General features: G+C 35.7%; 1 protein-coding gene across 4 annotated transcripts in view; it reads right to left on the bottom strand.

Annotated features, from left to right (window-relative positions):
• The window catches only part of elfn1a (extracellular leucine-rich repeat and fibronectin type III domain containing 1a), a 156,284-nt gene that overhangs the window by 69,670 nt on the left and 58,939 nt on the right, over window positions 1–27,675 (bottom strand). Inside the window, exon 1 of one of the 4 annotated variants that reach the window (XM_058769812.1) lies at window positions 720–1,148. The exons of the other annotated variants lie outside the window; for them this stretch is intronic. The gene's annotated coding sequence lies outside the window, so the exon portion shown is untranslated. Of the gene's footprint in view, window positions 1–719; window positions 1,149–27,675 lie in introns of those variants that run through there. 4 annotated transcript variants of the gene reach the window in all.

Here is a 27,675-nt window from a genome sequence, read left to right as displayed (position 1 = left end):
AGACTAGAGTAGTGATGCTGAGAATTCATTTTTGCCATCACCGGAATTAATTGCATTTTTAAATATATTCAAATAGAAAACAGTATTTTAAACTGAAATTAAAAACAGTAACATACAGTAAATAATATTAAAATATTATTAAATAAATGCAGATTTGATGAGCAAAATTCTACAATATTTTGTCTAAATAAAATAATAATAATCTTAAAAATCCATTCTGAGATTTGCTTAAATTGGCAAAAGTAATCCAAAGTTAAAAAAGGGGAAATTAAAACCTATTAAAAACTAAATATTAGCCAATATATACCCACAAAAAAATCCTCTTCAATCAAAATATTGACTGATAACCCATATATAGTACCAAAATATTGTGCATTCCTATTTTATTATTGCATCTCTTCTTTTTTATTGTTGCATTTTCTCAAATACATGCTTTTTTTTTTTTTTTTGGTCTGTGTGTGCAAATATAACGTTCACTGGATCGTTATAACAAGACTAATGACACAATAAAAGCATGATTTTTGCTCCCTTGCAGGCATCCTGTGCCGAGCCTGCATGTTTAAGTTGTTTACAACACCATTTAGCAATTGTTACACTACAAAACTTATCTGTTAAATTACTCCTATATGCATAAAAACACCCTGGTCTTGCAGGCTGGAATAAACATCTCAAACCTAGAGTATTTCAGAGATACTGTGCACAAAAGTGCACAGGCCTACCTCAGACGTGTAGTTTGAACGCAATATTTGTCGGATTCGTCACGGAGCCTCCCCCTCAGAGAATGAATAATTTACTTGAGCAAGTCATATCAAATGGAACTTAAAAGGTATTTGTCTTTGCTCTTGAGTAATCCAAATGTTTTCCTTTGCACAGAATGTATTATTCATCGAGCCCTTGCACGCTGTGGCAGAGATTGTGTGCACCTGAGTGCGACTCGGAGTACGGCACTCAATGTTTCTGCGTTTGCGCTGGTCGACATCACACTTGCGCTCAGGGTGACAGATACCTCGTCTCTCCAACACTCCATAAAATCACCACAGACTTGAAGCTGATTCAGACGCATGCAGTGGTGTTACCGTGTGTGGTTGCTGTGAAATATGGTGCTAAGTTTCCGGCACTATGGCTTTAGATAAGGCTTGAGTGCCAGCCAGACTGCTTGTGATGCAAGATCACAGTGAAGGATCTGTCTCTCTCTCACTCCGTTTCATTCCCTCTTGGTCCAGCTCTAAGGATTTAATACCACTATTGATTTCTCCACTTTAAGAGAGAGCCTTTCAAATGGCATCAGCAAATGAACTTAGAAACTTTGTCCTCCAGCGTGCCTTTGAACTCTGGGATTTGATGAAGAGGTGCTGCTCATTGTACATGAAATTACTAGGACTGTCAATCGATGCAAAATTTAACCTAATTAACTACAGGATATGCTGATTAATTCATCAAATTAATTACATAGTGTTGCAGTCGAGACCAGCTGATTCAAGTTCACTGAGTGAAGACCGAGAGCAGAAAAAAAAGTGTTGAGTCTGAGTGAAGACCGAAACCATATGATCATGAGTCTTGTCACCAAGACCCTGAAAATATGCTATTGGATTTAATTTTGACACAAATAAACTACTGGTCAAAAGTTTGAAACAATTCAGATTTTTAATATATAAATTAAATTAAAAAAATATATACATTTTCTCTCATGCTCACTAAGGCTACAATTATTTGATCACAAATACAGTAAAAACAGTAATATTGTGAAATATTATTACAATTTTAAATTGGAAACTGTTATACACTACCATTCAAAAGTTAAAGGTAAGAACGATTATAAAAAGACAATTAACACAATAAATTGATCAAAAGTGACAGTAAAAACGTTTTTAATGTTACAAAAGATTTCTATTATAAACAAACAATCTTCTTTTGAACTATCTATACATCAAAGAATCCTAAAGGAATCATATGATTTTCATAAAAATATTAATCAGCAAAAACTAATTTCAACATTGATAAGAAAAATGATACTAAAATATATTCAAATAGAAAACAGTTATTTTAAATTGTAATAATATTTCACTATATTACAGTTTTATTGCATTTTAAACCAAATAAAATCAGCCTGGGTGAGCATAAGAAAATTATTTAAAAAACATTAACAAATCTTAATTATTCCAAATTTTGAACTGTAGTGCGTTTATGCAGCCTATTGAGGCGAAAAATCTCTCAAAGTAAAATAATTCAAAGAGATTATTGTGGCAGATGAGCAAATACTAGAAATGACAAAAAGTGGTTTTTCACAATTCACAGCAATACATTTGACACATTTACACATCTCAGTTAGTGTTTATACAAGTGTACTTTCTGTTTATTATGTAACAGTCTGTATGTTCAGTTTCTCCACCACAGTTTGTAAACTCTGCATGCCAGACCAAACTCAGTAGAACTGCCACTGGGATGGAGGTGGTGATTTCACCTATGAGTGACCTCTCTCTGGGCATCCCCAAGCTGACACACACACACACACACACAAATATAGCCATACATCTTGTTTGGACTGACTCCCAGATCAATTTGCATCATGCAGGGACAGATCTTATGTTGCAGACAGGCACCCTGGCTTGTGTTATCCCCTAGACAAACTATAGCACTTGTGTAATATTTTACTAGCCGGGCGTCTCACGCCATATCATTATCTGCAGTCAACTGTCAGCTGTCATGGGGAGAAGAAATAATGTGTATTTTATTTTTATTTATTTATTTGTTTGTTTGTTTATTGTAGTTTAAACAGTGTTCCTATTTTGAAAAATCACTGCAGTAATAACACAGCAGCAGTCCTTTTTTTGAAGATTAAGTGTTTGTGACATATAGGACTGTGTAAAGTACATTATCTGACTCTAGTTTGTATACAATGCCTATTCAAAAAGAAACTCATACTTTTATTCAGCAAGGATGCTATAAATTTATCAAAAGTGACAGTCAAAACTTATACACTGTTAATTTCAAATAAAGTTGTTGTTTTTTTACTTTCTATACATCAAAAAATCTTTAAAAATGTGTTATGGTTTCTACAAAATATTAAGCAGAACAACTGTATTTGAATGATTTCTGAAGGATCATGTGACACTGAAGAATGGAGTAAAGATGCTGAAAATTCAGCTTTGCATCACAGGAATAATAAATTACAATAAAATATATTCAAATACAAAACAGCTGTTTGAAATTGTAATAACATTTCATGTCGTTACTGTTTTTTTTTTTTACTGTATTTTTGATTAAATAGCATACAAGACTTCTTTCAAGCATATTTAAAAAATCTTACCAACCCTTTTGAACCTTAGTGTATGTGGACAATGTCAGACACTTAAGTCACAATGTCTGCATGTGATTATATTACATGCAAAATATCAAACCAAGTGAGATGATCTCATTTTTAGCGAGATGAAGGTCATTTTAAGTAGATCTACGAAGTATGTTCTTTTATATTTCTTATTTGCCACTTTGGTATTTAGACATTCAAACATTTTTAAATGTGGCTAAAGTGTCAAATTCTCACTCTTTGTGTTTTTTGTTTTCTAAAACCATAAAATCTAATCATCTAATTGACACATTCTGTCACTTAGCTTTATTCAGTAATGAATATGCTTGACTTTTTACTGTTTGCCTTGAAAATGTCTCACTTGGTGGGAGCTCGACAGTGATTTGTCACTATACTGGCACCGGGTGGCTTTTGCCAACTTCATTAGAACAATGAATCCGCAAGCGGCCTATCCCAGTAGGAGCCAGCAGGACGCTTGCACGCACAAATGGATCGCTTGCCTAATGAGTGCCCGTTCAGTGTCTTTCACTTAATTAGTTTCCCATGCCTTCAGTCAGTAAATAAGTCTGAAATGTACACACCAGACTAATGATGCTCAAAATCTCCCCTTGAAGTGATCTTTGTTGATGCTTGGTTGAAAAGGAAAGGCCTGCTACTGTTCTCCTGTACTTGTAAAACGAATGAATCACTCAATTAAAATATCACTCAACAGTCTTATAATATTGCTTATGGCACTTTCTCAATAAATATGGCAATTTGATGGCTTTGCCAGCGTGGTTGTCCTCCTCTGCCTCTCTGTGTTGTGGGTCGCCTTCTTTTTATTGGGCACAGTAGTATGTACGTGATGTAATGCAGGGGAGCCTTCGGAGAACAACAAAGGACATCTCTCTTTTCAACTGATAAGTCCTACGGCAACATCACGGTATGAATGAAGAAAAGATTTGTCAGCTCAGCCGTTTCTTCCAAAACAAAGACGTTCAAACTCTCAAAGTCACCACGGTTTCTTCTTCCTTTAGTCACACCTGCCAGGCATCACGAGTAACACTCTAATCATCCTGTTGATTCGAAATGTAATTAGTTGCACAGTACACAAGATCTTAAGAGAAAATAGCTAATTATCTATTTGTTTGGGTGTTCATTTAAAGAGGCTTGGATAATTGGCTATGTTCATACAGACAAAGCGTTTGGGAGTGACAACTGTATTTACTAACAGGTGTGGCTCTCAAATGATCCTGTTCATGCAACACTTTCATTAGCCGTGAATAATGCCTGTAACCACTACCAAAGAAAACTCTGCTTAAACCAGCTAAACTAGTCTTTTGCTGGTCTAGCTGGTCTCTTAAGCCCCGAAACACACTGTCCCAGACGAAAGACTGGCATCTTGAAGCAATCGTGGCGATTTCTGATTGGCCACGATTGTTTCGTGATGCCGATCTTTCGTCTGGGACAGCCAAAAATCGTGCAGTGTGTTTAGGGCTTTAGACCAGCCAAGCTGGGTTTTAGCTATTTTACCAACTGAAATGTGCCCTAAACCAGTGGTTCTTAACCAAGGGGCCGGAGCATATGAGTCTCACAGTGACTTAAATTTATTAGAAATAACATAAAGCAAGCTGTAAAATAGGTGTTTTATCTTTCAAAAAACAGGGTTCACACAGGATGACACAGCCTGGATATATGAGGAAGCCTATTTTTAAAAGTGTGATTTCTAGACCTGGGAAAGTCATGTAATTTCATAATTTTTCAAAAATGGCATGCAATTTTTTTATAATATTAATTCATTCATTCATAATTAATGTTTGTTTGTTTTTTAGTTAGGCAAAGCTCTAAAATATTTATTGGGTAGAAATTGTGAGTAAAATATTAGTCTTATTATTAAAAATAGTAGTATTTTTCCAAATCCTTATCCAGTAAATTACAAATAACTGGAAAAGTCATTTAAATGTATTGCTTAAAAAGAGTGGGAACCTTCTTAAAAATGTTTTTTTAAATAATCATATTCATCTATGGTCTCTTTTTTTGACTCTTTTAAAAAATTCTTAAGAATAATGATAGTAATAACATTTAATCTGTCATTACATCAGATATACCACAGAAAACATATTATAAAAGTGTTTTATATTATATTAAATTATTATATTATATCATATATGTACTTCTTTTTTATTTTAAAAAAGATAGCAAAATCATACATTACGTGATATTACTATAAAATCTATTCTATCTGTTATATTCACAATTTTACATATGTAGGTTTTCTAGAATTTGCACCTACGTATTGAAAGAAAATCTCTGCCACTGCCGTAACCATAACAACAGTGACTGAAGTAAATATCTAAGATGGCGACATCCATAATGCTGGGACATCTTATCACAATTGACAGGATGTTATTTAATAAATGAGTCCAATCATAAGTTCATCCATCAAATCTTAATTAACCGCCAGCAGTTTTGAATTGCAAAGCACATCATTTGGAGCGTGCCCAGACCACAAAACTGAAGGCAGCAGCTCTGGTGGAAAACACAGGCTGCTTCTAAAAGCTTCAGTCAAGACACAACCTCATCTCACCCTCAAAATGTGAGTCCTGAAAATTTAAGGAAGTCAGTTCGGTTACATAAAGACCATGTCACTCTGGGTTAGAACCAGACTATGTGGAAATGAACTGTATTTAGCTCTGTTAAAACAGGACTGGCATTGTATTCAGCTGCTGTGTGAACGTAGCCGCTCTTCACAAGTTCTCCATAGCAAGAGCCACATCCGGACTCGGTTTGACAGGTAAAATTCAGACGGTGCCAATGAGAGAAGAGTCTTTCTCTCTCTTTCTCTCTGTTCTGCCTGTTAGATCTCCAGCCTTTCGAATCCATTAAGCGGCTGGGATGTAAGACAGCGAATTATCCTCGTATGTCACGCCACTGATACGTGCCGCCTGACATGCGTCCATCAGCGTAATGCCCTCAAAGAGCAATCGCGACTACCCTGAGATCGTCTGCTCCAAATGTGATTGACTGTAGCCCCCGCTGCGACTCGAGTCTTGATGGGCGACGTGGATCCAGCAGTTGTTGAATCATGCATGGATGGAAGGTGCCCAGACTGCGAGGCAACTGAGTTATGGTCTTATTTGTGTACTGTGTTCAGACTCCCCCCTCCTCTTCCTCTCTTCTCTTGGTGTAAACAGCATAGGGCACAAACCCTACTGTGACAACTGTGCCACACAGTCAGACAGGAAGTTCTTTACAAGCGTGCTGACATGAGTCTGTGCCAGCAGGGACGAGAGTGGGGTGTTTGCTAACAGCACAGAGCTCATCTCCCAGCAGCCGTTGCTACTTTACGCCGTACTGTGTAAATCACACAAACCTCACACATCATCAGCGCATGCCCTCATATTATCATCTACAACACAGAGGAAACCATTCCAATGATGTATTCTAGATATACGAATCAATATCTAATTTAAAAGAACTGATGCCGGTACATGACTGCAATTTCCTCAGTGCTCACTTTTTCAAGATGTCTCACGGTGTACTGGAATGCCAGTCAAGTACTGATATTTCATATAAAAATGTTTTAAAAATGTTAAAACCATTTTATTATTACAAAATAAATAATTAAAATAAATAATAGTTAATCATTTAAATATTTAAATAATTAAAATTATAGTATTATTAATATAAAACTATTTATCTAAAATATGTTATTAATTTAAACTGAAGAATTATTTTATTATTTTATTAAGATGTCCCCTGATCTGTTTAAATTCTATTATAGAAATTCAATCTTTAAGTATTACTTTATTTTTGCAGTTTGAACAAGCAGAAAGCATCACACAGGGTGCGTTCTCCAATACATATAAAGGATGGGCGAATTACTATACAATCAAAAACAGTTTTCACTTAACACAGTACTGTGAAAAATGCTGCATTCATAGCACAAGACAATATAAGAACAGCAAGAAAACAGCCAAAGACATAAGTCTTCAAGTGTATTAAAAAAATAATAATAATAATAATAAAATAAAAAATAAATAAAAAAGACCACAAAATCTCAAAAACTGCATTAATATATGGCAATATGGCAGAATGTCTCTGCTTTTAAATAAAAAAAGCATATCGCCTGTAAGTAAAGTCATCGTGTCACTGAAGCTCTGGTTTCAGTGTTGTGAAATGCTCATTTTGGACTGCTCATGCACACTGGCTGGACCAGCCTGAAATAAAAAAAACATTTATAGGACAGTTTATGTCAGATTTTATTGCTGATTTTAAATATGTTATTTAAATGTAAATTTGGCAAGTGGTTTTCGAGATTTCAGTAACTGCCCACTGAAGTAGACAGGAGTTGGTCTTGCATGAGTAAAATAGTAATAAGTAAAATGAGTAAAAGGGAATTTGATTGTATTTTGTGTGAACGTCTACCTCAGACAGTATGCATCTGGCAGAACTATTTTAACAATGTCCTTACTACTTTTCTGGGCCTTGAACATGGTAGTTACCGTGCTGTCTATGCAGCGTCAGAAAGCTCTCGAATTTCATCAAAAAATATCTTAATTTGTGTTCAGAAGATGAACAAAAGTCTTACGGGTTTGGAACGACATGAGGGTGAGTAATTGACCGTTCGCAAAGACCCACCCACCCAATGTTACTGTTGCTATCTCCGACAATCAAAACCACTCTCAGACTACACGTCATGTTCTCACGCAGCGAAAAATACATTGCAGAGCAAAGAGGAAACTTATAATGCGCCGACAGACAAGACAGAGCAGGTTACTTCTGGTATGAAACAAGGTCTCAGGACTCTCAGAATTTGTCATTTTTAGAGAAATTCATCTTTAATGACAGATCACTCTGCCTCAGGTTAAGCGGCACGTGAACCAATCGTCTTTTTTATATTTACTTAAAGCATGAAATGAACATGAATTAACATCAGAACTTATTTTATTTCAACCGTGGAACACACAATTTTTCAAGTTTAAATCCACCAATGTTAATCTACTCTCCTGTCTGACTTGTGGTTGGGATACAGCTGCACACATCAATACAGCATAATTTGTGTCACACTGTACAATAACAATAACAATGTTTTTGCATTATTGTTTAGGGTTGGGTAGGTGTAGATGTTAATAAAACACAATCTAATAGGTAGAAAATGTAATTTATTGTTAGTTTCCGGTTGAAGCTGTATGACAAGATGGCGGATTCAGCACTATGATTGGTCAAATCGCCTGTCAGTCAAGCTCTTTGCGAACGGTCAATTAATGACAGAATTTTCATTTTTGGGGTTATCCTGACTCTACCTGTTCTAAACCTGTATGACTTTCTTTTAGATTTGATTTGATTTGATTTGATTTGATTTGATTTGATAAAATAAAATAAAATAAAATAAAATAAAATAAAAAATATAACATAAAATATAAAATAAAATAAAATATAAATATAAATACGTATGTATCTGTTATGTAGTTAAAACAAAACTGTTTTGGTTCCCATTGACTTCTATTATATGGACAAAAATACAATTAAAGACAACGGCAACTGAAACTGTTGGGTTACCAACATTCTTCAAAATATCTTTATGCTCCACAGATAAAAGAAAATCATACAAGTTTGGAAAGACATGAGGGTAAATAAATGACGACAGAATTTAAATATTTGGGTGGACTATCCCTTTAATATAGGTTACTGTTCATTTATAAATATTGTTCAGTATTAATTCATATTCATTCATAATATATAAATTTGTGCTAAATTATAAATATACAGAATATGAAAAGCTTAGCTTTTATGATTAGCTACCATTAACCAATAAATGCTGTCATCTCATGTTAGCTACTGCAATAAGTAATGACTTGAACTAACGAATTGAACCATACTGTCTTGCAGATATAAATTCAATTAATTCAGTTTAATAAATGACATATAACAAATAAATTAGTGCTTGCTTGACAGCCCTAAGGCAACTACACAGGAGAAATGGCATTTCCCCCATCACATGTGCATTTATAAAGAGTCATGACTGACACAGAGGAGTCACGGTTCATGACAGCTTTTAATAGAACAGCACAAGTACATCACAGTGAGTGCCGGCAGATGTATGTTACGCATGAAGAGAGGAGCAGCGGCTGCCTCAGGGATGCGGTTCAAGCCTCGTAGGTGCGCGCAAAAGGTTCTGTCGCCTCTGATCAGATAACGGCAGCTGCTGAGGCCTCTAGCTCTGTTCTCAGACCTGCCCTGATCCTCTTTTCCTCCTGAACTTCCAATACGAACCCTGCACTTCAAGCATGACAAATAATGGATTACGGGGATTAGAGGTAGACGAACATGAGAAGAGCCATATGTTTTGAACCTCCTCCTGACCTAGATGTATGTGCATGCGAAGGACAGATAAAGCCGCATGTGTGCGCATGTTGCGATGATGCAACAAACCAAGAGAGGGTGGCGCTGGCTACCGCACTCGCGATTGGCCATGTTTCGGCGTGAGGCTAGAATTCATTTACGAAAGATAATTGTACATTTCCGGAGGGAAAGGAAGAGGCCGTGAAAGGCAATAAAAGAATGAGTCGACATCGCCATGCACAAATGGTGCTAATGAGGACGGTGATCAGGACTAAATGAATCCAATTAAGAAGTTGTTATTCTCAGACCTCATGAATCTCTGTGTATTGCTTAGGGACTTACGGTCACCCTGCGAAGGAAACGTGGACAATCTGACCAACCCTCTCGGTTCTAATAGAAACATGTGGCCGTCCTTCTCTAGGATGGTCTGGAGTATTAAAGGAGCCAACAAAGCGAAGTGTCTAAGGCCGCCAGGCCCCTGGGATTGACGGTAGGAAAACGATGGGATTACCCAGGGATTAAGCAACGATAAGTACGGAAACAAAACCACTTTAAGAAGACACTTTAATTTTACTGTGCCAAGTTTGAAAGCAGACAATAAAGCTCTTCAGCACAACCCCTGTGGGAATGAATGGCTTATAAATGGAGAATAATAGCAGAAGAAGTGGCCACTGCAGGACTCTGATGAGCAGGAAGACGAGAGGAGGAAGAACAATAGCACTTGTGACTCCTCACCTCCTGACTGAATGTGAATTATGACGACAAGGCACTTCCTGCCATCGGCCTCCATTGTCGCATGCATGTTCATTCACTTCCAGAGACGATTCATTGTTATGAAATCGGAAATGTGGCGCTGGCCACCAAGGGATTGTTTTGAATGAGAAAACCACAACACATCTGAAAGAAATGGCAGCTAAATCTTAAAGAACTGTAAAAGCAGTTTTTAACTTAGAGCTGAAGTGCATTTTATGTTCAACTAGCTTGAGCAAACAAAATAACACTTTTCAAATAGGTTTCTAAGGTTGTAAAACAGACAGTCCGGCCCAAAACGCATGCCATAGTTTGAGGCTAGTCAGGATGCTCATATGCTAATGCTATTGTATATTAGTGCCACAATTTTTCAGGGAAATCCTCTCTTTTAGTCTTTACCCAACATTGACAGAATTTTTTTGTCCTTTATGAGACAACGCTTGCCCGCCATTGATGGAAGTTTCGGTCTTTCCGTGTTTTTACACGGGTGTACAGTAGGAGGCACTATCTTCTGAAAGAAAAAAATTGAACGTCTGGATCAAAACACGATAAAGAAGAAGCAGAAACAAGCAATCGCAGGTGTAAGCAGATGCATATGTAAAACAATGCAATTATCAAACATTATATAAATCAAAACTGCCTATCGTTACCGAATGAAATGTCAATCCAAGAAGTAGGATTTGATCATCGATCTGAATGTACTTTTGATAAGAGATGTACTCTTTGACAAAAACATGATTTTCTCAGCTTTTTGTTCAAAATGTTGCTTTTTTTAAATGAAACTTACACATAGTCAAGTGTTGATAAAAAACAGAATGCATGAAGCTAGAATAAACAGGTTTTGTTGTTGTTGTTGTTTAAAAGCAGAGGCTGTTCTTTCTTTTGACATATTCAGATATTCCAACAACAAAATATTTTGGGGGCCATGAACATTTTGTGAAAATGATCAAAAATGTGGTGTTGTTGTTGTTTTAAAAACGCTGGCGGGGAAAGAGTTGTTAAATGGTTTACTCATAGTTATCTGTGTATATGGTGAAAGTATTTTAACATCAAAGAGATTGCATGCAAACTTCAGCTTTAATGGCAAATCAGCTGAATTTAAATTGTAATTTAGCTCTGAAAGCCTATTCCACTGCCTGTTGACTCTGGACTGGATGATCCTTTTGATAGAGTTCCAGATGGTGGGAGTGTGAACATACAATGGGACGAGGGAGACGAATCCCTCATGATGCCGCTAGGCTTCCTTTTACACCTCTCAGTGTAGGTGTCCACAATAGCCGGAAAATAGTAATGGACTCGGTCATTTTTACAACTGGCTGCAGGGCCCTTCTGTTTGAGGTGGAGCGGTTCACACCAGACAGTAATGCAGCAGGTCAGGATACACAGTAAGCAAACATCTTTGTTGTTCGGGGTTGGTAATATCTTTTTATGATTTTTAATGTGTTCATGTTTTTCATTTATTAAATAAAAATGCAATAAATCTGTAATATTGTGAAATACTATTAATTTAAATGTCTATTTTAATATTCAGTTCAGAATTGAATTGAATTGAATATTTTAATATATTTTAAAATGCAAAATTGAATTTTCATCATCATTACTCCAGTCTTCAGTGTCACTTGATCCTTCAGAAGTCAATCTAATATGCTGATTTGCTTCTCAAGAAACATTTCTTATTATTATCAATGTTTGCTCTACTTAGTATTTTGTGGAAACCATAAAATATATATTTTTTTTCAGCACTATTTTTGAATAGAACATCATTTATTTAAAAAATATTTTATTTATTTATTTATTTATTTTTGTAACATTGAAAAATCTTTGTTGTCATTTTTGCTCATTTTAATGTGCCCTTGATGAATAAAAGTATTTATTTGCAAAACAAATATATGCCACCCCCACAATTTTTTTTTTTTTTTTGGTTGGGATGTTTGTTTTAAGCATAAATTTGACAAAAACTTGTTAAAAAAAACTATTTGCCAATAAGGTAAGAAAATGTAATTTTAAGTGTCTTGCTCATATTATCATATATTTTATCAAGTTTATTTAGTTTTAAGGATATTTTTACTGTAAAACAAGACAAAAAAAAGGCACATTTTTTCTCCCAGTGCAAGGATGCTGGTAATGAGGGATTCTGTGAAGCAGATGAGGATTTGGGGAAGCAGTGGTTGGAAAGAGACAGCCGAGTGCACGAGGTGGAGAGAAACGGGAAAACAACAGGCATGGAGCTAGTTAGTCGAACGGTTCGAGACCCTTGCTGATTTGTGAGTCTAAAGGCCCCACAGCTGCAGGTGTGTCACTCTAAAGGAGGGTCAACCGAGTGTAACTCACACGGCTACAGAGAGGCTTATCTTAATTCTGAAGGCTAGAAAATCTAAGATCCCATTCACGCGTAGTCCCTCTAATCAATGTGGACAGGTAATTCAGATGAGAGCAGGAGAGAGCTTACTGCTTTCAGCTCAGCGCTGCTGCATGGCAACTGCAAGGCACACAAACCCCCCAACACACACACACATACATCTATACCCGCAGCAATTTAATCAAATGCACTTAGAGCAGGCAATAACAACAGGTATTATGTAACATAATCATCCACATGAGCCAGGGCTGAGATTACTAATAACATGAAGTGATGAGCAGAAGTGTGTTTAAATACCCCTATATTCACTCCCTAATTGTTCAAACCAGCCAGAGATCTTCGCAAAGAAACCCCTGAGAAAACATACCCACAGCTCTTTGGCATGTAGTGCGGGAAACCGAGAATGACTCAAATGAACTGAAAGCATTTGGGGAGGATTTGTAAATGAATCCCTCCAAAAGAAAAGACAACTAGCATATTTGTTTCTGGCTTTGGGCGCACGCAGTCGAATGCCATTAGATGAGTCATGTGCGTACAGTATCTCTCCATTACGGTCATCAGTTGTGGACTGAGCAGGTGGTTTACTGTAGTGTGTAACGCAGCATGCAGGCCAGAGTCTGGGGTTTTTCACCTGCTGCTGGCTGCTCTCCAGCCTCTGCTGAGTCTCAATGCTCTAGTTCCCCGATCAGCTGCTGCAGAAAACACACCACACCGGTCCTGATGGGGCTAGTTCTCACATTTTTGAACTCCTGCATCTATATTATATCACAGTGATATATTTACTTTGGAAAGTCAATTTCTATATCTGCACATACTTTTAAGTCTTAGCTAAAACAAAAAGCAACTATTGCACACTTTCATTGTTATTGTCCAAGAAAAGAGTCATAGTTCACTGAACACAAGTTCATCTTTTGTGGTGTATGTTGTCACATTAAACAGTATATTATAGCATTACAGATAAAGTATATTTATCAGATATTTAATGAATACATGACATTTAAAACATCTGATAAAAGTACAGGGTCAGTACATTTTTTTAATTAATATTTTTATTTAGCAAGGGTGCATAAAATTTTATAAAAGTAAAAAAAGAATCCAAATGTCTTTACAATTTCAAACAAATGCTGTTCTTTAGAAATTTCTAATTATCAAAGTATAACAATTGTTTTCAACATTGAAAAGAATTCAGCTTCACCAATAAAGGAATAAATTATATTTTAAAATATATTACAATATAAAACATTTATTTTAAGTAGCTATAATATTTCACAGTATTACTTTTTAGGTTTTCAACTAGATGTTTTAAATACAAAAGCTATAAATATAGAGAAAACAAGCATTTGTGTAATTGGACTTATAACTCAAAACCTTACTGAGATATGTGACCCTGGACCACAAAACCAATCATAAGGGTAAATTTTTCAAAATTGAGATGTATGCTTCATCTGAAAGCTGAAAAAATAAGCTTTCTGGTAATGTATGGTTTGTTATGATAAGACAAGATATTGAGAAAATTGCCTTTAAAACTGTCTAAATGAAGTCCTTAGCCATGCATATTACTAATCAAAAATTAAGTTTGAATATTTTACAGTAGGAAATTTACAAAATATCTTCATGGAACATGATCTTTACTTAATATCCTAATGATTTTTGGCGTAAAAGAAAAATCGATAATTTTGACCCATACAATGTATTTTTGGCTATTGTGGTCTGTCACATAGTCTTTGTGACAAATTACATTCCTCTGTGACAATTAGCCCCAGTCTCCCCTACAACATGCTATGAAGGCAGCTGCAAAAGAAAGCAATGGTATGAGAAGATCCATAACTGTTGCTTCTATATCTTACTACAAAACATAGGAAATCTGGTGTGTCGCTGAGAAATATAACAAGCACAAATGTCTTAAATTCTTAAGCAGCTCTCAAAAATGCTTCTGTTCCTCTTTGCACCAAAACTTCAAATTACAGCATGTAAAAATTGTAAAATCCAATGAGCCGTGGCACTGTTAAATATCCCCAGGCTCACTAAAGCAGAAGGAAAGCAGAGAGGAAGCAGTTTACTGATTTCCACAGACATAGTCTTCTGACTTTCCCTTTGATATACCATGCTTTCCAAAACTCCTAGCAAACCATCTGTCTGCACGTTGTCATGTAAAGTAACATTTTGACTTTGACTTCATTATTCAGTATCAGCCAAGGCGACTGGTTCTCCAGGCAATTGAGCTTCCATTCATGCCTGTTTTTTTTTTTAACCCATGATCCAAACAGACCAAGCAAGAAGAGATCAACTCCAGAGGTCATAGCAATCTGCATTTTATTGTCTTACACACTAACCGTTAATGTTACCTCTGAGCAGGGCAGAGATCTGCTACAGCGTGAGCTGTTCAGAGCCTGAGAGGAGTGAACGCAGATGCAATCCAGCGCAAACATGGGCATGACAGAGGCAGCAGTAACCTCAGGGCCCACTGCCAGCGTCTTACACTAGACCTATGCACCTGCTGCCAAAATGTGTTGTCCACACACACATATACAAGCAAAATATACTCCGGCAAGCACATGGAACGACAGAAAACTGTCTGGCTTTCTTTTATTTTCAAAAACATAAACAGATGTGCTTTCCAGAATGATGATAACGTAATACGACAGACACAGATTTTTAAATGCGCCTAAAGGTCTGAACCAAATCCAATTGTTTTGGCACAAAAAATGCACAAAACTGCTTAAAAGAGCATATATTTATATATAACATATATTTACATACATATACATACAGTGCCGTGAAAAAAAAAAAATATATATATATATATATATATATATATAATTGTGCTCAGAATACATGCAATTTTTATGAATTGCGCAATTAATCGCATCTGAAATAAAAGTTTTGTTTACATAATATATTTATGTTTACTGTGTATATTTATTATGTATATATATATAAATACACACATATGCATGTATATATTTCAGAATAATATGCTATGTTTATATATTAAATATATTTATTTATAATATAAATTATAAGAATATGAATATAGACATGTAAATAGATGTAAATATTTTCAAAATATATACTGTATGTGTGTGTATTTATATATACATAACAAATATACACAGAACACACAAATATATTATGCAAACAAAAACTTTTATTTTGGATGCGATTAATCGCGCAATTCATAAAAATTGCATGTATTATGAGCACAACTATATATATATATATATATATATATATATATTGTCTGTTTCTAAGACAGAATGTGTGTGATATTGCTTTTGTACAACAGTTCAATAAACAATGTTACTTTGATTTTGGTCTGCCAATGAAAACAAACAAAGCTTTTGATGTAAAACCAAGCAACACATGCACACTGTAAATAAAAAAATAAAAATAAAAATAATAATAAAAATTTAATTAAATTTAATTAAATAAAAAGTGCATTTCTCAAGAAAATACTATTTCAGTTTTTCCAACTTCACAATTTTTTTATTCTTTTTTTAACTTCTTTGTTAGTATTTGTGATATTTACTAGCAATTTATTAGTGGAAGCTGTTTCAAAGTAAATCCTGCACCTTGTTTTTCAGTACAATAGTGTTGTTTTGTTCCTGAGGATTCTGTGCTTTGGGAAAAAAAAAAAAATGTTTGGGTAAATGATTCAGTGACTCAGTTATTAATAAGTTATATTGTTGCCATTTGTGCCTTTATTAGAATGAAAAGAGTAGTAATTACAAGTAGCGATAGGAGGAGAAAGGAAACAATATGAGGAAATGACCTCAAGCCAGGACTCAAACTTGGCTCAAAGCGCAGGGTATGGCTCTGACATGATTAAGCTTTTGAACAAAATTAAATTCAGTATAAAAATAAATACAGTCAGATACTGATGTAAAATGTAAACTGTAGAAAGAGCTGCTTAAAAATCTCCACAACAAAAAAGTACTACAAACCAAATTGGTTTGAAACAGCGTGTTCGCAAATATTCTACACTTTCATATTTCATAGTTGCACTGAATTGTTTTCTCTCCCACTGGGCATAATGCACCCTTGTCAATATGAGACGTAATGTTATAAATGAACATTTCCATTAAGTGTATTAATGATGTCCTGGTGAGAGCAGTGTACTGTATCGATTTCCATTTCAAAAAGAAAAAAATAATAATAATTGTTCTAAATAAAAGCGAGCAGTAAAAGCAAAAGTGAAATATGTAAATACCTCCATTCTTATATACAGAACTTGTTCATGAAACATTTTTTCATATACTTCAGCCTGACTCTGACTGTCATCACACAGGCCATATTTCAATCCAGAGAGAATAACGTTTCTCAGATGAATTTATGATTAAATGTTGACAGTCCAATGGGAGAGTGAACAAGAAAGCAGGGAGGGAATCTTCAAGCAGTGCGTATGTGATAAAAGTTTTATACATCGCTCAACGCAGTTTAATTTTCTGCCCAGCTGATTTGGTGTAAACAGAGGTGATATGTAAGCTATGTGCCTTCAGAGAGCACATCCTTCAGAAAGCACCCTTCCGCTTCTTCACAGGTTAGAGGGAGGAGCTTCTGGTCCATCTCCTGAGGGAACATCTGACAGAAAGGTTCCTGCATATTTAACCAGGACTGCGCGCCGCTGATGAGATGAGTCCTGCTTTCGCCATGCTCTTTTCAGCACATTCCCTCCCTGGGACGCACCACTTCATGTTGGGATACAGAAAGGCCAAGTCAAGAAAGCATGTTTGTGTTTTTTTTAATAAATATTTAATGTGATGAAACCAGCAATGGCTCCACCAAGGCTCATAATGTTGGAGGTTTCAGGAGCAATGTGAGTAATGAGAGGTGAAAGACACAACCGCTCTAATTAAAAGTACACAGGAAAAAGCACGAACCACCAGAGATAAGCATTTAAGCGTGAAAATACGATCAGACAGTTGGGGATACAGTTGTTTGGATAAAATAATAATAATAAAAAAAAATCCCTTTTCCTCTCAGGGAGATATTCCCCACTGTTTTGAGTGTGGCTAATGTAGATTTCTATGGTGGTCAGAAGAGATTAGAGTTTTTAATCAGACCCAGATCTTATTGGAATATTAAATAGAATTAATTGGATTTTCTGCCTTTTATAACATGATTAATGTGCCTAGCCCTCGTGGTTTTAAGCAGCCGGGTGCCTTGAGAGGCTCTGTGCTTTACTGTATTTTCACCAGCATGCTTCACTCTCACGGGTGGAGAGGAGCAATAAAATTCAGACTCATAACAAATAAGGTTGACAGCGTATGAACTGAGTGGGTTGATTAATTCAAAGGTCATAAGTCATAGCTAATCTGGTGAATTGTGTAATGTTAATCAAATAAGATTGGGTTTGGCTTGCCTCAGGAAGGAGAGCACTTCTGTTATTGCCTGGCCGATTACCTGAGCACATCCTTGAAGGGATTCATAGATTCAGTTATTACATTTAGGAAATTTGAATGAATAAAGGAAGGAGGTTTGGTTTTGTTGGGGGTGGGGAGGATAGACAAGGCAATTAATTTCTTACTGTGAAGGTAAGAGTAAGGAAACTACACCGTGTTTGCTTTCCACAATGCCACTTTCCACAATGATGGTACAAACTATAACTTGGAAAATAAAATAAAATAAAATGCTTTTTATGCAATATGTTTTTGTTTTTGCTTTTTAAACATGGTATACCATAATATACAGGTGCATCTCAATAAATTATAATGTCGTGGAAAAGTTCATTTATTTCAGCAATTCAACTCAAATTGTGAAACTCGTGTATTAAATAAATTCAATGCACACAGACTGAAGTAGTTTAAGTCTTTGGATCTTTTAATTGTGATGATTTAGGCTCACATTTAACAAAACCCACCAATTCACTATCTCAACAAATTAGAATACTTCATAAGACCAGTAAAAAAAAAACATTTTTAGTGAATTGTTGGCCTTCTGGAAAGTATGTTCATTTACTGTATATGTACTCAATACTTGGTAGGGGCCCCTTTTGCTTTAATTACTGCCTCAATTCGGCGTGGCATGGAGGTGATCAGTTTGTGGCACTGCTGAGGTGGTATGGAAGCCTAGGTTGCTTTGATAGCGGCCTTCGGGTCATCTGCATTGTTGAGTCTGGTGTCTCTCATCTTCCTCTTGACAATACCCCATAGATTCTCTATGGGGTTCAGGTCAGGCGAGTTTGCTGGCCAATCAAGCACAGTAACACCATGGTCATTGAACCAGCTTTTGGTACCTTTGGCAGTGTGGGCAGGTGCCAAGTCCTGCTGGAAAATCAGCATCTCCATAAACCTTGTCAGCAGAAGTAAGCATGAAGTGCTCTAAAATTTCCTGGTAGATGGCTGCGTTGACTGTGGACCAGAAAACAGTGGACCAACACCAGCAGATGACATGGCAACCCAAATCATCACAGACTGTGGAAACTTCACACTGGACTTCAAGCAACATGGATTCTGTGCCTCTCCTCTCTTCCTCCAGACTCTGGGACCTTGATTTCCAAATAAAATGCAAAATTTACTTTCATCTGAAAAGATGACTTTGGACCACTGAGCAACAGTCCAGTTCTTTTTCTCCACAGCCCAGGTAAGACGCTTCTGACGTTGTCTCTGGTTCGGAAGTGGCTTGGTAGCCCTTTTCCTGAAGACGTCTGAGCGTGGTGACTCTTGATGCACTGACTCCAGCTTCAGTTCTCTCCTTGTGAAGCTCTCCCAAGTGTTTGAATCAGCTTTGCTTGACAGTATTCTCAAGCTTGCAGTCATCCCTGTTGCTTGTGCACCTTTTCCTACCCAAATTCTTCCTTCCAGTCAACTTTGCATTTAATATGCTTTGATACAGCACTCTGTAAACAGCCACACCTTTCAGTAATGACCCTCTGTGACTTACCCTCTTTGTGGAGGGTGTCAATGTTCATTTTCTGGATCATTGTCAAGTCAGTAGTCTTCTCCATTATTGTGGTTTCAAAGAACAAGAGATACCTGGAATTTGTACTGTAGGGATGGTCATTCATTTAAACTCAAATGTAAATATTATAATATTTTGAGATACTGATTTTTGACTTTCATGAGCTGTAAGCTCTAATCATCAAAATTAAAACCAAAAAAAAACTTTTGAAATGTTTTTTTTTTACATGCAATGAATCTATAATATATGCAATTTTCACTTTTTGAAATAACTTACAAGAAAAAATGAACTTTTTCACTACATTCTAATTTATCGAGATGCACCTGTATATCAAAATTCAACATTATATAAAAAGTTATAAACAATAAATATTAGCCATTAAAAATGAATAAAATATCTATGAAAATAAGGACAGAATAAAATCAGTTTGAATGGGTATCAGGTATGCAAATTTAAATAAACTAATTTAGGACCTAATGCAGATTTTTTGTTTTTCACAAACATTGCATACACATAAAACATTATAAATATTAAATATTAATAATTTCTATCTACATTAACTGGATATCAGTTCAACAGATTAGTAAAATTACATTATTGAACGATATTCATCACTGGATTTGGTGAAAAAAGGTAAAGACCTCTAAGGTGGGAAAGGTAATTTTAAAAAGGGATACCGAGTTGTACCCTGTTTGTAGAAAACACCAAAAACTGATATTTGTAGAAACTCTAAATTGTTCTAGAATTACTTTTTACAAGCACAAAATGTTCAGGCTAACATATAGCATTTGCTGGCAGCTGTTTGTATGCATTTATGAGGGAAATAACAACAAAAAGGAGAATTAGAGCACTGATTCACACAATTACATTCTAAAAGCCTTTTAAGAAAGACTACACTTTTGGCCAAGGCATAGCCTTCCCATTTCAGGCAAACAGTAACATCCATACTTGATCCTCTTCTATCTAGTCCAAAATTGAGAGCCTATATTTGCCGACTTATTCCGTCTTTACATTTTTAGACTCCAGAAAAACTACAAATGGAAAGTTAGAGCATCAGAGTGCCTCTGACTTTTCATCATTTGCACATTTCATTGATTGGCCTTTATAAGAATGCATGTTAAATATTGCATTACTAATCAATCTACACTTTAAAAGCCTCATTTGAGAATGGCTTGATCATTTAGTATTCATGAAAACACTTTTCATTTTATTTCACAGCACACAAATAGCCTTTTTCTAACAATGGGCTTTCACCAAAAAAAAAAAAAAAAGACAAAATTAGGCAGCAACATCCTGCTTTACCTCCATCTGATATATCTATGATACTGGAGTGTGCCTCTGTGCACAGCTTTAAATCTACAGGATGTTGTAACAGCATGTACACTTCCTCCACGGCTCTGTAAAAGCAATAGCATCAGGTGGAAGTAAATACCCACAGCATGGCCTGATCACGTTCTACTTTTCCCTGCTTTTCTACTCAAGCAGAGCCCAGAGGAGATGTTCTCACGTCTTTAACTCTCTTACTGCTTTCTGGCTCAGGTGGTCCAACGCTGAAGTGAGAATCTGTAATTGGCACACAGTGCTTCCGTGAATATCCATATTTATCTTCAGGATAACACCTCACGCGCACTGCAATCTCCACTCCCATGGTGAGAAAGTGCTTTTCCCGCTCTCCCTCTCTCTGTGTGTATCTACAGTATCTCTCTCTCTTTCTAATCTTTTCCCGCCTTCACAATAAGTAATCAGCGGGTCATTCTGATTGGCTCAGAAAGCCGGCGCTGTTTAATGAGAAGCAGAGAGCATGTGGGTAAGGAGACAACAGGTGGAGCATCAGTCTCACGCGCTGCAGCTGGGGAGGCACCTCTGTTTCTACCAGCTGTCGGGCCTGGATAATAATCATTAAAACCGCAGGCCTGCAAATCATCTTCATACAACACAAGCAAGGCTGCCGTGAAGGACTCTTGTATTATCGCCTCATTTGGCGAGAACGTTTTGACACGAAAACGAGGGATGGGTTTTGATCATTTTGCAGCATCGCCATTCTGGAGCGACATGCCAACGTAATTATTGAAATCCACCTGGACTTTGGCTAAGCATGTGAACAGACGGGGGAAGACAAGACGGTTGAATGAATGTCACAGTGTAATCTGAATTGGGATGCTGTAAAAGGCTTTCTTTAAGCTTGGCATGCAGTGAGGTCGAATTTATTGCTAAGGGCACACAAATATACTGAGACTAAATTGATTTAATTCAGTAGGTGGTGCTGTGTGAAGTTGTTGCCCTGAAAGCCCAATGCTACGTCCACCTTCATTAGGCTGCAATCCATCATCATCGGATTGGCCGCTTTTTGCGGAAATGACTAGGCAGAGGTCTACATGGCTGGGACCATTGAAGGCAAAACAACAAGTGACAAACACAAACACTTTTTAAAAGGCTGCAAAATAATCTGTAGCTTTCTGCTGTTCTGTTTCACCTTCTCCACCTAAACGGGTCTTAGAAAAGACCATAGGAAAGAAAAATCGCCAGTGAGATCTCTCTAATATCCCAATTGTTTCTACCAGACAACAATGAGATTCAATCGAGAAGAAATGCTCAAGTCTCCCTCTTGTAAGATTTTTCTACTGATTTTTCTCACGCATGTCTCCTCTGGAGTCTCAAAAGAGATAGCAACAATGTCACCGTGATTAGATTTCTTGAGATATAAACTCCAACGTCTTTCATCAAATTCTTCCAAGATCAAATTATCTGAGCTGTGTTATCTGCTTCATTTTGTAGTGCTATAATCTTACTCTGTCAAATGTGCCTCGTTTGTTTCTCAGAGCTTAACAACAAAGATGGCCTGGTGGGGATAATATGAGAGAGTTGTGATGAAAAAAGTTCAATACATGTGTATATTTTAAAATTGATTAAAAAAATATGTAAACACACACACATATACAGATAGATAGATAGATAGATAGATAGATAGATAGATAGATAGATAGATAGATAGATAGATAGATAGATAGATAGATAGATTTAGGCAAAACATCTGAGCCAATCATGATGCTTAAATGAAACAGAACTGTGATCTCAGTTAAGTCTCCTAAGTTATGACGGAGCAGCCAGTGAGCAATTACATCTTCCTCTGGGACGTCCTTGGATGGACTCTCCAATAAAGTCTGTGCTTACTAAATGACCCAATCATTAATGCAATTAAGATGTCTGCCTCCAATTCAAGAGTCCCTGAGTGTCTGTAAAAATCTGGATGTGATACTGAAGCAGATTGTCAACCAGCAGGCTTATTTCAAGCCACCAGCTTATTATTGAACCAATATGGAGCTTAAATCTTTCAAGAATAATGTACTCATATCCAGGTGCACGTGAAGCTTGAATGAATAAAATTAACAATAATGGAGGTCTGAGCAAACAGAGGTCCTATCCACTGTGTGGTGAGAAAGTCTAATTGGAACGCTAGCATACAGCGTAGCCAACAAACTGTGTGAATACTGGCACATTTTTAATAAGTAGATGCTAGTACTGTATGTTTTCCGGCAACTTCAGAGACAGTTTCTATGGTAACTGTGCTCTTTCTCTCTGCACTGTGAGAGAATATCAGTTGCTTTCCCAAAGATTTCTAATGAAAGTAATGGTCTTTAATCATTTGACCTCTTAAGTAGGCATCAGATAAACGATATAACACAATCCCCAGCCCTTAATTATGGGCAGATGCTTGCTGTGAGGTAAGTACAATGCCTGTGCCAGCCAAAAGTGAAATTTATGGTCCATCATGGCAGAAATGCTTAGAGGCCCTTAAAATCTGAAGCATTAAAACCCATCTTGGCAGCTGGTGCAATCTGCAGTCAATAGAATTTAAAAGATATTTTACTTAATTATCTTATGAACTTTGAACAACCATATGAGAGGAAGAAAAAAAAGAGAAAAAAAAAAACAGAGATCAATCTTGCACACTAGCAAGATATTGGCCATAGAAGTCATGCCCTTTTGGCTTTGTCATGTTCTGGTGCTCTTTGGTTGACATAAGATGTATTGACAGTGGCAGGTCCTTGTTGATCGCCTAGTCAAATGCAGCATCAAAAACATTACAGATGTCTGCTAGAAAACTCTACAGTCTCCATTGAAATTGTTCCTCTCTGTTAAGTATCAAATCTATTTCACTGAACCAGGAAATGGACAGATGGTTGCAAGCATCTAATTGAAAATGTTTCCTCAAACTCTAAGCATTCCACAGTGCTGATGCTGTTGTTAACCTTTTTTTCTTTTTTCTTTTTTTCTTTTTTGAAGAAGTACCATTAATGTTTCAAAAAGAAAGAAAGAAAGAAAGAAAGAAAGAAAGCTCAGTCACCATTTACTCAAACCCTCTATCATTCCAAAGATCTATGACTTTCGTTCTTCTGCTGAACATGAAACAAGATATTTTAAAGAAAGTTGGAAACTGAACAATCTTGGTAAACCATTGACTTCCACTGTATTATTAATAATAATAATAACACAGACATTCCTGAAAACATCTTATTTTATGTTACAAAGAAGAAAGTAAATTATACAGTTGTTGAAACAACATGAGGGTGAGTAAATTTTGACAGATTTTTCATTTTTGAGTGCACTATCCTTTAAATTTCATATGTTGGAACAATCAAGTGACGTAATTATTATTTTTTTTTGCAAAAAAGAAAACAATAAAAAACTATATATGTACACACACACACACACACACACACACACACATATATAGAGAGAGGCGGACAAAGTACACAACTTCTTTACTTGAGTGAAAGTACAGATACTACTGGTCAAATACTACTCCACTACAAGTGAAAGTTGTAAAGACAGGTTTTTACTTAAGTAAAAGCATGAAAGTACATGCTTTTAAAAGTACTTAAGTATCAAAAATAAAAAGTAAATGCATTGTTTTATTGTCACATTGCTGTATACTTACAATTCCTTATACCACTAATGCAACCTACTGAATACACTGATTAGCTTGTATTATCTTTGGAATTAAGAGCTTTTATGTTACAAAACCAATAGAAATGGAACAACTGAATGAAGATAGCTCCTTCAGCTACACTGAACTAATTTTAATACTTGTTTAAAAGTTACAAAGATCTTTTTCAAAGAGATATTGAAGGCTATGATATGGTTCATTTTAGGCAAACAAAGCAAACATTGAAAAGAAAACAAATCTTTAGTCTTTTCAGAAAACTGGAACATACTCTCTCAGTATGGCCATGGGTGTGCAGGTTGCACCAAAGAACCATATTTTTGAATTTTGCCATGAACTGATCAGTGTTCATAAAATGCTCAGAAATCAGTGAACTTCACAACATGTGGCTAGGGTTGGGTATTATTTGAATTTTATCCATTCCGATTCTGCTTATTGATTTCAATTCTTATGGATTCTCAGTTTAGATTCCAAAGTTGTAAAAAAGTGAAGTAAAACATTTTGACCTGTATGATCATTTAGCCTACTTATTGATCATTTGTTTGCAAATAAATAAATGTATTAATGTGCAGTGTTTTGACAATAAAATAATGTTCAGATTACATACCAGTTTTTAGCAGCAATTTACCAGTATGCCTGAGTAGTAAGGTTTTTTATATATGGTAGCAGCCATTTTTGACAGATATATTAGCCTACCATTTGTATTGCCATAGTTTAGCTACAAATATTATACTATATTTATTATTAGTTTCTATAATGAAACTATGTTAAATTTGTGGTTACTGTAGTTTTACTACAAACAGCATAATTAGGGTTACTATAGTGAGAGAATAGTAAATTTGTGGATACTGTGATTTTACTGCAAATACCATAGTTAAACTAGTTACTATAGTAAAAACATGGTTAATTTTCCAAAGAGCTTTAATGAGTTAACACATACACATGCGAGTTCACACAGAATAAAAACTGCATTTTCTTTGTCATGTAGATCAAGGTGTAGATCATTTTTATTTACCGTAGAGCTCGGCCTACATAAGGCATCACATGCAGTTGTCTCTTTAAAATCAATGTGGTGAACACACAGATGATCACACCACACTATAAATATGTGCTTTTTTCGTCTTTTATTATCTTATTTGCCTTTTTAGAGCACTTTTAGCTGTGCAGTACCGCAGACGTTTACATTAGTTTAGCGGAAAGGTCCCGAGGTTGCCAGATTTGCGTAAAAAATCCATTCAAATATCCATTCAAATCTAGGCGGAAAATTGCAGGCTTAGAAATACTGTAAGACTTGGTAGAACAGGAAGGTCCTGGCAGATCGCAGGCCGGATTTTCGCAGAAAGAAAGGGTTCAGTGAATCTGAAAATGAACACACTGGAAAAACTGCTACATACAACAACTTTCTACTTGGGGACCTTGATATACAGTAAATGTAGCGGAGTAAAAAAAAACGATATTTGTCTTTCAAATGTAGTGAAGTTGAAGTAGCAAGTTTCCAGAAAAAAAAAAAATACTCAAGTAAAGTACAGATACTCAAAAAGTGTACTTAAGTACAGTACTCAAGTAAATGTACTTTGTTATTGTCCACCTCTATATATGTGAAGAGTTAATTTGCAAAAACCGATAAACACCACTTTAAAAAAATGAGCGGATTGTCGTGCATTATTCTCCACATATATCGCGATCTGAACCCTAAACACGTTTTGTCAAAAAAGCTAATATTGTCCACTTTCAAGGCATCTGATTTCACGTTTTACAACAGAAGCCGATTCAGGTCAGGTGACAAGGCTACTTTCACTTTGAAAAGACGTGCTAGCTGAGAGGAGTTTCGTCAAAGCTGACTAAAAGTGATCGAGGATGGATAACTTCGACGAACTTGATGAACCTGTGATATCTTCTTCAGGGCGAAAAAGGAAAATAAAAGCTGAAACGTTTTCACGGAACCTTGTAATCCCATCCATACAGTTTATGATCACAACAACAACGTTTGTCAGGCATCTAACATTGTCATCTGAGGAGATTACAAAGATTAAACGAGTGTTTTTTTAAACTCTAAAACATGAAATGCGGAGTTATCTGCTTTTGGCAAAAAACGACTGTTGGAGTTATCTCCTTTTGCTATAAAACAAACTTTTAATATGTAAAAAAATAAATAAAACATACTTTCAATAAACTTTAATTTTGTAAATTACCTGTATTTGTTTAAGTTATTATTACTTAATCAAAACAACCCAACTGCAGTTTGACTGATATTACTTGGAATGCACATAAAAAAAAAAGTGATTTCTGAAAAAATCAAATGGAGTTATCGGTTTTGCAAATGAACTCATATATATATATATATATATATATATATATATATATATATATACATATATATATATACATTCATATATATATATATATATATATATATATATATATATATATATATATATATATATATATATATATATATATATATATATATATATATATATATATATATATCTACATATATATTCCTTACAAACACCAAATTCTTAAACCTTAATTCATATAGGCTATATTGTTACATTTTAGGGAATCACTTCAAATGACTTTTTTATGAACAGAACAACAAAAATGATCAAAAAGCTAATCAGTGAAGAGGTGCATTTAATTTGTTGCATATATGAATTGCATTTTAATGTATTTGTGAATAAATAAGTCATAGACCCACATGTTCATCCGGCTGACCAACATTATACATTTATTCATCTGCCACCCTCTTTGTATTTACAGTTCAAGTTTTGTGTAAATGCCCTGGTGGCAACCAACAAAAGAACACAACATGATGTCTCAAAGGGATGGAAAATATTTGATATCTGCTGTTAAATGTCGCCGTTTGGAAAGTGCACAGTTCGCGCTACCAGCGTGCTTGAATAAGGACCGGCGACCTGCCCGACTCTATTCTTTGTGATGTTGTCAGAGAAAAACATTCTCCCGTACACTTCTCACCACGAACAAGATAAGTCTGTCAGAAATAAAAGAAGGTGCTCTCTCTGTACGCGATACGGCTCTACACATAGGATAAATTGCCCCACAGATACAATTGGGGGACTGATGGGGGGC

The sequence above is a fragment of the Onychostoma macrolepis genome, chromosome 03 (genome assembly GCF_012432095.1).
Source record: "Onychostoma macrolepis isolate SWU-2019 chromosome 03, ASM1243209v1, whole genome shotgun sequence".
Lineage (NCBI taxonomy): Eukaryota > Metazoa > Chordata > Actinopteri > Cypriniformes > Cyprinidae > Onychostoma > Onychostoma macrolepis.
The sequence above is the reverse complement of the archived record's forward strand: the minus strand, read 5'-3'. Positions and strand labels throughout refer to the sequence as shown.